The sequence below is a fragment of the Eumetopias jubatus genome, unplaced genomic scaffold (assembly GCF_037043125.1).
Source record: "Eumetopias jubatus isolate StellerSeaLion01/CBP00866 unplaced genomic scaffold, mEumJub1_p1.0 scaffold_6, whole genome shotgun sequence".
Classification (NCBI taxonomy): Eukaryota; Metazoa; Chordata; class Mammalia; order Carnivora; family Otariidae; genus Eumetopias; species Eumetopias jubatus.
The window spans coordinates 33,355,390-33,365,825 of record NW_028274812.1 but is presented as its reverse complement, the minus strand read 5'-3'; the positions used below and the strand labels follow the sequence as shown (position 1 = coordinate 33,365,825).

The window sequence follows — 10,436 nt, the reverse complement described above, 5'->3', positions numbered from 1 at the left end:
TGGTATTTACCCTGGCAAATGAGTGACAGAAAACATGCATTCAAAACATTTTATTTAAAATTACCACCAAACATATTGGAAATTTAAAAATGCCTTCCACTGTTGTTTTTTTCAGTATTCAAACCCACATTCCCAAACCCAGATTATTAAGAGCAGAAGTTCCTAACTTTTATTTAGATAATAAAGAAACCTTTTGAGAATTTAATGAAAGCCAGGAATTTATTCCTAAGAAACATGCATACACCCACAATTTTGCATATATTTGGGGAAAGTTCAGACCCTTGAAATCCGTCCAGGAGTCTGTGGTTAGGAAGCCTGCAGCTAGAGTCTCCGAGTATTTGTGCTGCCTCCACATGGTGGACGATGTGTAGACCGTAAGAGGTCCCTGATGTTGTGGGGTTCTCAGGGAAGTGAGGTCCACGTACCTCCAAAGCCAAAACCTGTTCAACAGACTTCCCAAGTAACCCTAGAATAGCACAGAATTCTACTAGGGAAAGCCCTCAGCACAGCTCAGAATGGCATGATCTTCCATAAATTTGCCAGTGGTGGATCACCTCACGCACAGTGCTGTTATTACTCACGATGCCTGCCATGTTTGGAGGGTTATTACTGTGCTAGGAGCTCTGCTAGGCACTGTACACATTTTTTACCAGAATATCCCTGCACTGAGATGTAGAAGTACCCTCACTTTAAATGCTTTCATTAAAGTCACATGGTTCAGTTACTCAGAGTGGGGGGATTCAAAGGTCCATCTGCAGGGTTCTGAGACCTTTGTATTCGAAGCAAAGTATCATTTTATACAACTGGGGCTGCTATAAATCTAAGCTAGCACCATAACTATACACAGGGTCGGTGTCTGACCCTGTGGCCAAGGGTCAGGAGCGCAGCACCTAGGATTTGCCAGCTGACCATGTTTTCTTCTGGAGCTGGTGCTACACCACAGCCGGATCCCAGCAAATACATGAATGGGTGCATGCAAGAATCCATCCAAGTCCAGGCTGGCTTCTGTGAAACTAATCAAGGTATATTCCCTCCTGTTACTGTCTCAGCAGTAACATTCAAGTGTCCCAGTTTCTTGTGCAAGCAGGGAAGACAGGTGGAAACTGACCAGAGCGCCATGCAAAGAAAAACGATGTATTCTTCTCTAACAATACATGGAGGAAGGGCTTTAAAAAAAAAAAAAAAAATTATGGGGCTTAAGGTATTTTTTTAGCCTTTTATTTTTTAAAGATTTTATTTATTTGACAGAGTGACAGCCAGAGAGGGAACACAAGCAGGGGGAGTGGATGAGGAAGAAGCAGGCTTCCCACGGAGCAGGGAGCCCAATGCGGGGCTCGATCCCAGGACCCTGGGATCATGACCTGAGCCGAAGGCAGACGCTTAACGACCGAGCCACCCAGGCGCCCTTTTTAGCCTTTTATCTAGGAATATTTTAACAGGATGATATAATAAACCCTCATTTACCATCACTTGGCTTTAGCAATTACCCACTAACGGCCAATCTTATTTCATCTGAACCACAACTCACTCCTCCCTGCCTATAATTGAATCTCAATTATGTTTTCAGATATCAAATAATTTTGTGCATAAATAAGGGGGAATACTTAATGAAGTCCATGTTGGGCAGTGGTTATGGCTACACTCTGCTTCATTGCTGGAGTCCTGGTAATAGTCATTCCACGAACTGTGGGTCTATGCAATGAATAATGCAATGTACAATGTATCATAAAACAGAAGCTCATGACAGTGAAATACCAAACATCTACCAACTCTACATATTTTAAAAATAACCTCATTTTTTTATCCAGCTGTGGCCTGTGGAAAACGCACTGCTATTTCCTGCATTCCACACAGGATTGCTTATAAGGCTTATGTATAATGTTACCTGTAAAACCCCATGCGACTAAAAGGAATTATTGCAAGGAATTATTGCTTATCACCCCGAAATTATATGGCTTTTAAGATAAACAATTATACCCAGACATCTCTCACCTCAGTGAACACTGTTGACCTATTTCTTATTCTATCATTTGGGGTTTTGAAAGCTCAGTTTACAGAACAAGCTAATACCCTGGGAAATATTTTCTAAGAACTACAAAATATTCGGAACAGCAGCCTTGCTGCTCCAGCTACACATGGCATGACTTATCAGCACTGTTCCCAGCTGCTCTTTGGGTCCTAAGCCCCACAGATGCTCTAGGTGTCTCCAGGACCCCAACACCTGTCTGTCTTGCTATCTCAGCTGAATGAAACTGAGCCCTACTCAAACACAGCATTTCCTATTCACTGGGAGCTGCCGAGGACACTTCCTATCATGGCAATTATCAAAGGATGGACGGATCTGGTTCTCAAAGAACTCTTAGTAAACCCAACCTCTGCTTTAAATATGAATGCTATCCATACAAGCTTTCGGATGAGAAATAGATTCACAGAACCACATTTGGCCCCCTAATGTCACTAAGGCTTGGCTTGCGGAGATCGGCTTCTCCAAAGAGGAGTGGTTTCTGTAATAATTCTGCAGGAAGTGAGAAAGACCTCTCACAAGGTGAGAGATAATTCAGTGGGAACAGATCCCAAAGAAGACAGTCATGTAAATTGTATTTAACATGCTCACTCGAAAGGACTAGAGAAATTCTACATAACATTTTAAAACGGAATAGACCCTGTTGGTCATTTGCCGCGTAATGTTTTCAATGTGTAGAAGAAAATGGAGCACTTAATCCGATGTGTCTTGGCAAAAGCTTCATAATGTACCACTGCAATTAGACACGGACGCGGCCCGTTGGCAGAACCCATTCTGCTTATTGTTAAGGCCCACCGGACAGTAGAGCAAAACATGAAGCAGAGGAGGGTTGGTGGGATGGTGGAACTAAAATATTTTCCGAAAACAAAACAAAAAATACACAAAGAAAACAAGTGGAATTTTCCGTTGGAGAATCTGTAAGGCGCCGGTGGGCTGTGTACGCAGGCTGGAGGAATCTGGCATTCTAAGCAATGGATTTCCAAACCTTCAATGCTGCCTTAGCCATTTCGCATTGGTGATGCAGGCAGCAGCAGCAAATTATAAAAGATTGGAATAACAGATTCTAAAAAATGCTGCATTTCACCACGTAGTAAGACTTTTGCCTGAAAATATCATTTGTTTTTTAAACCTTTATAAAAAAGAGAAGCAAGAAGTTTAGAGAATAAACACACTTTATTTTATAACAGTATTACAGAAAGCAAAATATCATTTAATACAACTTGAAGCTGCTATAAATCTAATCTGGCATCATAACTATACATAGGGTCAAAAGCAAAGGAAAACATGTTCAATACCGTTAATAGGTCCCTATCAGGTCTCTGGTGTCAGCTGTAAATGGTATCGCTTCCTTACAACCATCAAAAAAAAAAAACCCCACCACAGCCCCTGCTCTTCTCCCCAGTGTCCTCAAACCTGTGTGAATCATCCAACTATCTGAAAGAGATATACCTGCTCAATAACAAAAGGTCAGTTTTACAAGTAGACAGGGAGGTTTAATACAAAGCAAGTGTTCTACACAAAGTGTTCAAATAATGGAAAGTCTTGAAATTTGGACATGTTAAGAAAGAAAGCACTAAGGTTTTAAGCTGCCTGAATTTTTAGTAGAAGGGAAGAAACAGTAGTTTCTCTTTTTCCTCCCTCCTGGTTCTGGAATGCTGCCAAAGAGCATGTGTCTGAGAAGCATTGGCACTGTGGCGTGACAGGGTCTCGAAACACAGTGCGTGGTCAGTGAGCTTCTTTGTAATTCTCCAGTCTGGAGCATCTCTGACTTTCAGTGAAAAGTCAGAGGACTGGAAAGTCAAAAAGGGTCCAATATAAAAAACAGCCCCGATGAAATTCTCAAACATTAGAAAATTTTCAGGATGTAAGAAATGCTTTTGATCTGTATTAATATTTTCTCATACAGTATATTTACTGCAATCTGAAAACTCCGTAAATATTTACTGTAAGGATTCAATGGGAAGGATCTGGAAGACAGGAAAGCCACGATCGGAAATTAGTCACAGAGTTTCCTTTCCGCACAACAGCACCTGTTCAAGTGAACAGCACCTTACCAGCGTGGGGCTGGCTTTGTTCACTATCATTTGATCAAAATGAGTGATAAAAAGCAGGTAGTTGTACACAAAGTAAACAGGAAACAAAAACAAAACTCCCTAATTAAAAAAAAAAAAAGAAAGAGTCAAGAATATTTAGAAGTGGTTATAAAACAAAATAATGTATTAAAATGCAAGGGAACGGTATAGACCAGAGCTGTTAAGGTAAGGTTTGGTTGTTGGCATTTTAATTCTTCAGGCTTCTGGTCATTGTTACCAGTCGTAGTATAAATTTGCTGGAGTAGTGGTGTGGCATTAAGACTTGGAATGGTCAAAATTCTTCAGGTTCACAAAGTTGAGTGTTGTTTAAAAAATGGAATTTCTAGGAAGAAAAAAGAGAGAAAAGACTTAAATATTCCAAAGACAGAGGCTTGAAAAACCATGTTAACTAATGTGCCATCCAATTCCAAATCAAATAACCAACAGTTACAATTTGCCTAGCTCTACAGTAAATAGCATGTTGACCAGAAGACAAGCACGAAAGTCTATTCCACCCCCGGGGGCCTCACGATACGTGGCGAACTGACAAGCACACAGAAACAACTGGCAAATAAGAATAGACACACACACAAAAAGAGTTAATTATAAAACAGAGGTAACTCATTCATTAACAATCCAAAACAGAGAAACCAATGTAGGCTTTAACATTAGATTCAAGGAAGGTGCAAAAACAAAGTCCATTCTGACTTCTTTGAAATGAATGGAAAAGGGGCTGCAGGTGAGGAGAAGAGAATGCGGCAAGAGGCCAGGAAGTGAGACGGCGGATGGCGTTAGTGGGCGTATGCAGAGTGCGGGGGACAGGCAGCAAGAATGAGTGAGGAACAGCATAGTGAGGAAATCGACATTCCTGGAGAGAATAAGAGGGTGAGGAATGGAAGGTCGGGTACTCTTTCATACCAGACTGAGGAGTACAAACTCGATCGAACAGACAAAAAAGGGACTGAAGTCAGAAAGAGCATTCAGACAAAAGACCAGCTGTCAGTTTACTGCTATGATCCAGAAGCAGAGTGCAAGGGGCAGGAGACAGGTCAGAGAGCCCAGGGGGTGAGTCCACATAGCGCATGACAAGCCCAGGAGACGGGGAGGCTGGCTTTGAGGAAGGCTTGACATGGCCTGGTTTATGTTCTGAAAACATCACTGCAGCTTGAGTCTGATGAAGAGGCTAAGGGTGGGGAGCAGAGAGACAGGAAGGCCGGGTAGGACGGCCAGGTGGAGAGGACTCAGACTGGAGTGAAAGCAGGTGGAAGGGTGGGCAGAGAGGCGCCCTGTAGGGGAGCAGTCAGAGGGCGGGGGCGAGCACCAAAGTACCAGGGAGCACGACCAGGTTTGGAGTCTGGGACCTGAGGACAGGCGTAAAGCCCAGGTGAGGTCTTAGGACCAGGGACGTGGATTTGCAGGCTGGCGCCGAGGGCAAGTGAAACTCACAGCTAGTCTTTGTGGGTATAAGGAAAAATGAGAGATGTGAGCCCCGGGGAAGCCCACCATCGGAGGGAAGGAGCGGGGGGAGAGGACTAAAATGGGAGTGGACAGGGAGGCAGAGAAAAAAATAAGGATGGTGCATTATTCCCGGCAGAGAAAAGGGTTTTGAGAAGGTAATTTTTCACTTTTTAGTTGAAGTTTTGGCAAATGGTAGGTGATTCCAGAGGATAATGGAGAGTGGTAATTAAGGTCCTTTCTAAGAGACACTGGCCCCAAAGTCAATCAGAATACACATTCTTTTGGTTAGATAAAATTAAGTCTTGTTTTCACAGAAAAACTCTCCACCGTTGAGATTTATCACAGGTATTATTTTAGCCTCTTCATTATACAGGACAGATTGATTAATCAAATTCACTGTCTCCCACCTGTTGTCTGCTTTAGGCTATTTCATTACTCATTAGGACTTCTGCTTGATTCTAGAAGTGGGAGGGGGGAATCAATGGAGAAAACACAAAATCCTCTTTTTTTTTTTAGGCTAGTAATTATGAACAGAAACTTGGGGGATGGTGATCGGGAATGGATCAAACTACCAATCAAACTGGATTTGGGAGTTGGCTGCGACCTCAGTCACGGGATCTACTCTTGCTCTTTGGGAGCTGGTTCTCTGTTCTCTTTACTCAGGGAATATGCATCATTTGTTGAACAGAGCTATCACTTCCGCCCAGCTTCTGTTATAGAAAAGGAACCTCTCAGGCTACCAGTGCCTGGAAACCCAGAGAAAGGATGAGGTTGAGGATCCTTCATTTCCTCTAGACTCCATGTCGTGTTATTTCACTGAATCTGCTTTCACCAAAAACAAAAATTTCAATTTAGAAAGGCAAGCTAAAATTAAACTTGTTTCCAAGTCATTAGCAGACAAGTAAACAGGAATTAGGAGTGTGTAGGAACTGAATGAGAGAGCTTGATTTCAAAGAGCTTCAACATTTATTGAAATATATGTGGAGAAAAGACAGTTACCCATGTAAACTCAAATGTCATTTACTTTCATTTATTCGCAATCAAACCACTAGAAAGAAAGAAACCAATTTCCTTTCCTGGTAATAAGTATTACAGATGACAATCTTAACACACTCTTAGAATTCCAAACAGTTTTCAGAGAGAAAGAAAATTACATTTATTGTAATTTTAATGTTAAGTGCATTTCCCCCCCCTCATTCAAGTGCATTTTTTCCTCGTTCTTTAAGAAGCAGTAAATCAAGTGTAACTCTGAGCTAATTAGATATTCAGTATTTCAGAACATCCCAATTCCTCATGTTCTGGATGAATAGGGAATAATTTATTGTAGGAAGTTTATAATTGACACATCCACCTCTCTTCTGACTGCTTTCTGTACTAAAACACATACAGAAATATATTCCTGCAAGTAGTGAACATCTAAGCTTTTGAGCCGGGAAGGAGAAAAGATAAGAACGGAACCACCAATTCCACTGGTACACAACCATCAGACATTTATATTTTTCCTGTTCTGGCATTTATCTGTGAGGAAAACAAAAACAACCCAAAACCTTCATATTTGGCTTTTTTTTTTTATAAAGGTTTTATTTGACAGAAAGAGACACAGAGACAGAGGGAACACAAGCAGGGGGAGTGGCAGAGGGAGAAGCAGGCTTCCCGCTGAACAGAGCGCCTGATGCGGGGCTCCATCCCAGGACCCTGGGATCATGACCTGAGCCGAAGGCAGACGCTTAATGACTGAGCCCCCCAGGTGCCCCATGGCTTTTTTTTTTTTTTTTTAAACAGATTACATTTTGGGTCTAAATGATTTCTCACCCATTCCAATCAAACTGAAGACTATGCACTGGTTCTTCATGTAAGACCTTCATGCAAGTTTTTTTTTTTTTTTTTAAAGCCTGAATTCTACCTCATATTCACTATAGTCTGGACATCTTATTTTGTCATTACAAACGGGCAGGCATTATTATTTACTACTGGCTTTTTCCTTTGGGCGACATCATAATGTTCACATAATGTTCACCTTGAGTTTGGATAAGATCACAGCTGTGAAGTATATGGATTATACGTTAGATATTAGAATTTTGGTCAAGTAAACAATAGCAGAAACCCAAACCACTGTTTCCATGCTCCAGTCTCCCTCCCCTAGACTATACAATGTCAGTAAACATTTGTAACTCCTATGGCTCCATTCCTTAGCCTCTGTCCCCCTCTTTTGGCCAATGTGGGAATAGGCCCGTGTGGTGGTATCGTCCAATGCCTGCTCTAACTCTAGATCTAAATTCCTCAAGGACGTGTGCCTGTGCCCTTGCCTACTTTGCCTTAAGTCCTCACAGAGGGTTCCAGAACACTCAAATTTATCTTAGTGTGCCCAAGGAGCAGCGGGCAATCAGTCACATTCAAGGACAGAGGTTCTATGACTTTGAAAAACACAGCTTCAGAGTTTCCAGAGACAGGGGCTTGTAGTGTGGGGCTCAAACTTGAGCGTGCTCTTCTCCAGAACTGATTCAGTAAAATGCAAACGTGCACTCATAAAAAAGCATTTGACCCAAACCACTAGAAATACTGCCTGTAAGTGGGAAAGCACTTATCCAGAGGGATCTCAATAAAAATGCAAAAATGTGGTTTTTATTGAAAAGTAATTAAACTAATGCAAGAAACCATAACATTTGTCCTTGGATTAAGTAAGATTCAATTACTGTAGGGCAGCAGTATAGCCAGAGATCTTGAAAATATGAATAAAATATTCATGTGAGAGAATCCAATCCAACTCTTTCCTAAATAAAAATGAGGTCCATGCACTCAACTGTTCAGTTTTAAATATAATAGTTGATGGTTATGGACGTCAGTTATTCCTAATGCTAAACTTTCTTCCTTGGGTCTCCAATTTGCATATTTGATTTTCATTTTTTAAATAATTTCCACTGTAAGATAGGAGTCCTAGAGCCAAAAATGCAAGTAGGATAAATCTCTATTTGGGGGGGCGCCTGGGTAGCTCAGTCGGTTAAGTGTCTGCCTTCTGATCAGGTCATGATCCTGGGGTCCTGGGATCAAGCCCTACATCTGGCTTCCATGCTCAGTGGGGAGCCTGCTTCTCCCTCTGCCCCTCCCCCTGCTCATGCACGCACGCACGCACGCTCTCTCTCAAATATATAAAATCTTTAAAAATAATTTCGATTTGGTTAACCCAGGAAAGTCCATTCTTAGTGTTCGGAGCACCACTACAGTATAGATCCACCAGTTCTCAGTGAGTTCTGCCAACCCTGAGGGTCACTTAGACTCTTTTCAAGGGGTTGCAAAGTCAAAGGTATTAAAAAAAAAAAAAAGGCGATTTCATAATCACATGAAGACGTTAACCGCCCTTTTCAGGGGGTGGACATTTTCACCAAGAGTGCGACAAGGGGGAGTACAACCGTTGGCATCTTGCCGCACGTCACGGCAGTGGCACCAAATTGTACCAGAAGTCACTGGACTCATTACCACCACACGCTCTCAGTGAAATAAGAAACAAAGAAGGCAAGCCAGCCTCACTTAAGGATGTCCTGGATGAAACACAGAAAATTACTGTCTTACATCTCAACCGCTGAGTTCGTGTCTTTTTAACATTCTGTGTAACGAAATGAAAAATGGGCACAGATTACTCCTGCTGCATACAGAAGTACAATGGATGTCCAGAGAAAAAAAAAGAATGCTTGAATTGTGAATTGAAGCAGCTGCCTTTTCACAAACACCTTTTTTATTTGAGAATTACTGACGGACAAACTGTTACTCTATTTGGCAGGAATTTCTTGAAAATGAGGTGAGCCTGTCATTTCAAGGAAAACAACTGACAATATACTTGTGGCCAGTGATAAAATTCAAGCTTTCAGGTGAAAACTGGAATTTTGGAAGATTGTATTCTGGCCACCATGAGCTTGATAGCTTCCCAATATTATCATTCTTATTTTTTTAAGATTTTGAGAGAATGCTCACGATGTGCGTGCAAGAGCGAGCTAGGGGAGGGGCAGAGGGAGAGAGGAGAGAGAATCCTCAAGCAGACTCCCCGCTGACCACAGAGACCAATGCAGGGCTCGATTCCATGACCCCAAGATCATGACCTGAGCCAAAATCAAGAGTCGGACGCTTAAATGAGCAACCCAGGCGCCCTAGTAGCTTCCCAATATTTATTTTTTTTTAAAGATTTTATTTATTTATTAGAGAGAGAGAGAGAATGAGAGGTAGAGAGCAGGAGAGGGAAGAGGGTCAGAGGGAGAAGCAGACTTCCCGCTGAGCAGGGAGCCCAATGCGGGACTCAATCCCGGGACTCCAGGATCGTGATCTGAGCCGAAGGCAGTCGCTTAACCGACTAAGCCACCCAGGTGCCCTAGTAGCTTCCCAATATTTAAAGACTCTTCCTAGGAGCTCAGTGGCAACCAGTAATCTGCCTCAATCACTTTGCCTCTTCCAGGATTTCATATCATTGTAACCACACAGTACATGTAGCCTTTTCTGACAGGTTTCTTTCACTGATTATTTTGAACTATTTTAATAAATATTTTTAATTTGTTTTGTTTCATTTATAATATGGTAATTTTGATTTACACTATGATAACTTTTGATATGTATAATTCACAGCAACAAAAGCTCTGTGGGCCCTTCAGTAAATTTTAGAGTGTAAAGTGTTCCTGAGATCAGGAAGCCTGGGAACTGCTTGTTGAGAATCTGCTATCCCTAACCTAGCACCCTCCTTTCCTTCTCTCACAAAGATTTGTGCGTCTGCTGAACTCAGAGGGAAACATTAAATCTAGTGTTTTCTTCCTTTTTGGCCAAATGAAAGACAAACACCTGTTCAACAAATAGTCCAGGGAAATAATTTTTCTTCGCCTGGTTTGCCTGATGTCATGGTGCCC

General features: G+C 41.9%; 1 protein-coding gene across 5 annotated transcripts in view; it reads right to left on the bottom strand.

The window, feature by feature from the left end:
• Positions 1 to 3,251: 3,251 nt before the first annotated feature.
• The window catches only part of EPB41L2 (erythrocyte membrane protein band 4.1 like 2), a 205,508-nt gene continuing 198,323 nt past the window's right edge, over positions 3,252 to 10,436 (bottom strand). For all 5 annotated transcript variants that reach the window (XM_028125387.2, XM_028125384.2, XM_028125385.2 and 2 more), the window contains one exon: positions 3,252 to 4,438. The gene's annotated coding sequence lies outside the window, so the exon portion shown is untranslated. The remainder of the gene's footprint in view (positions 4,439 to 10,436) is intronic.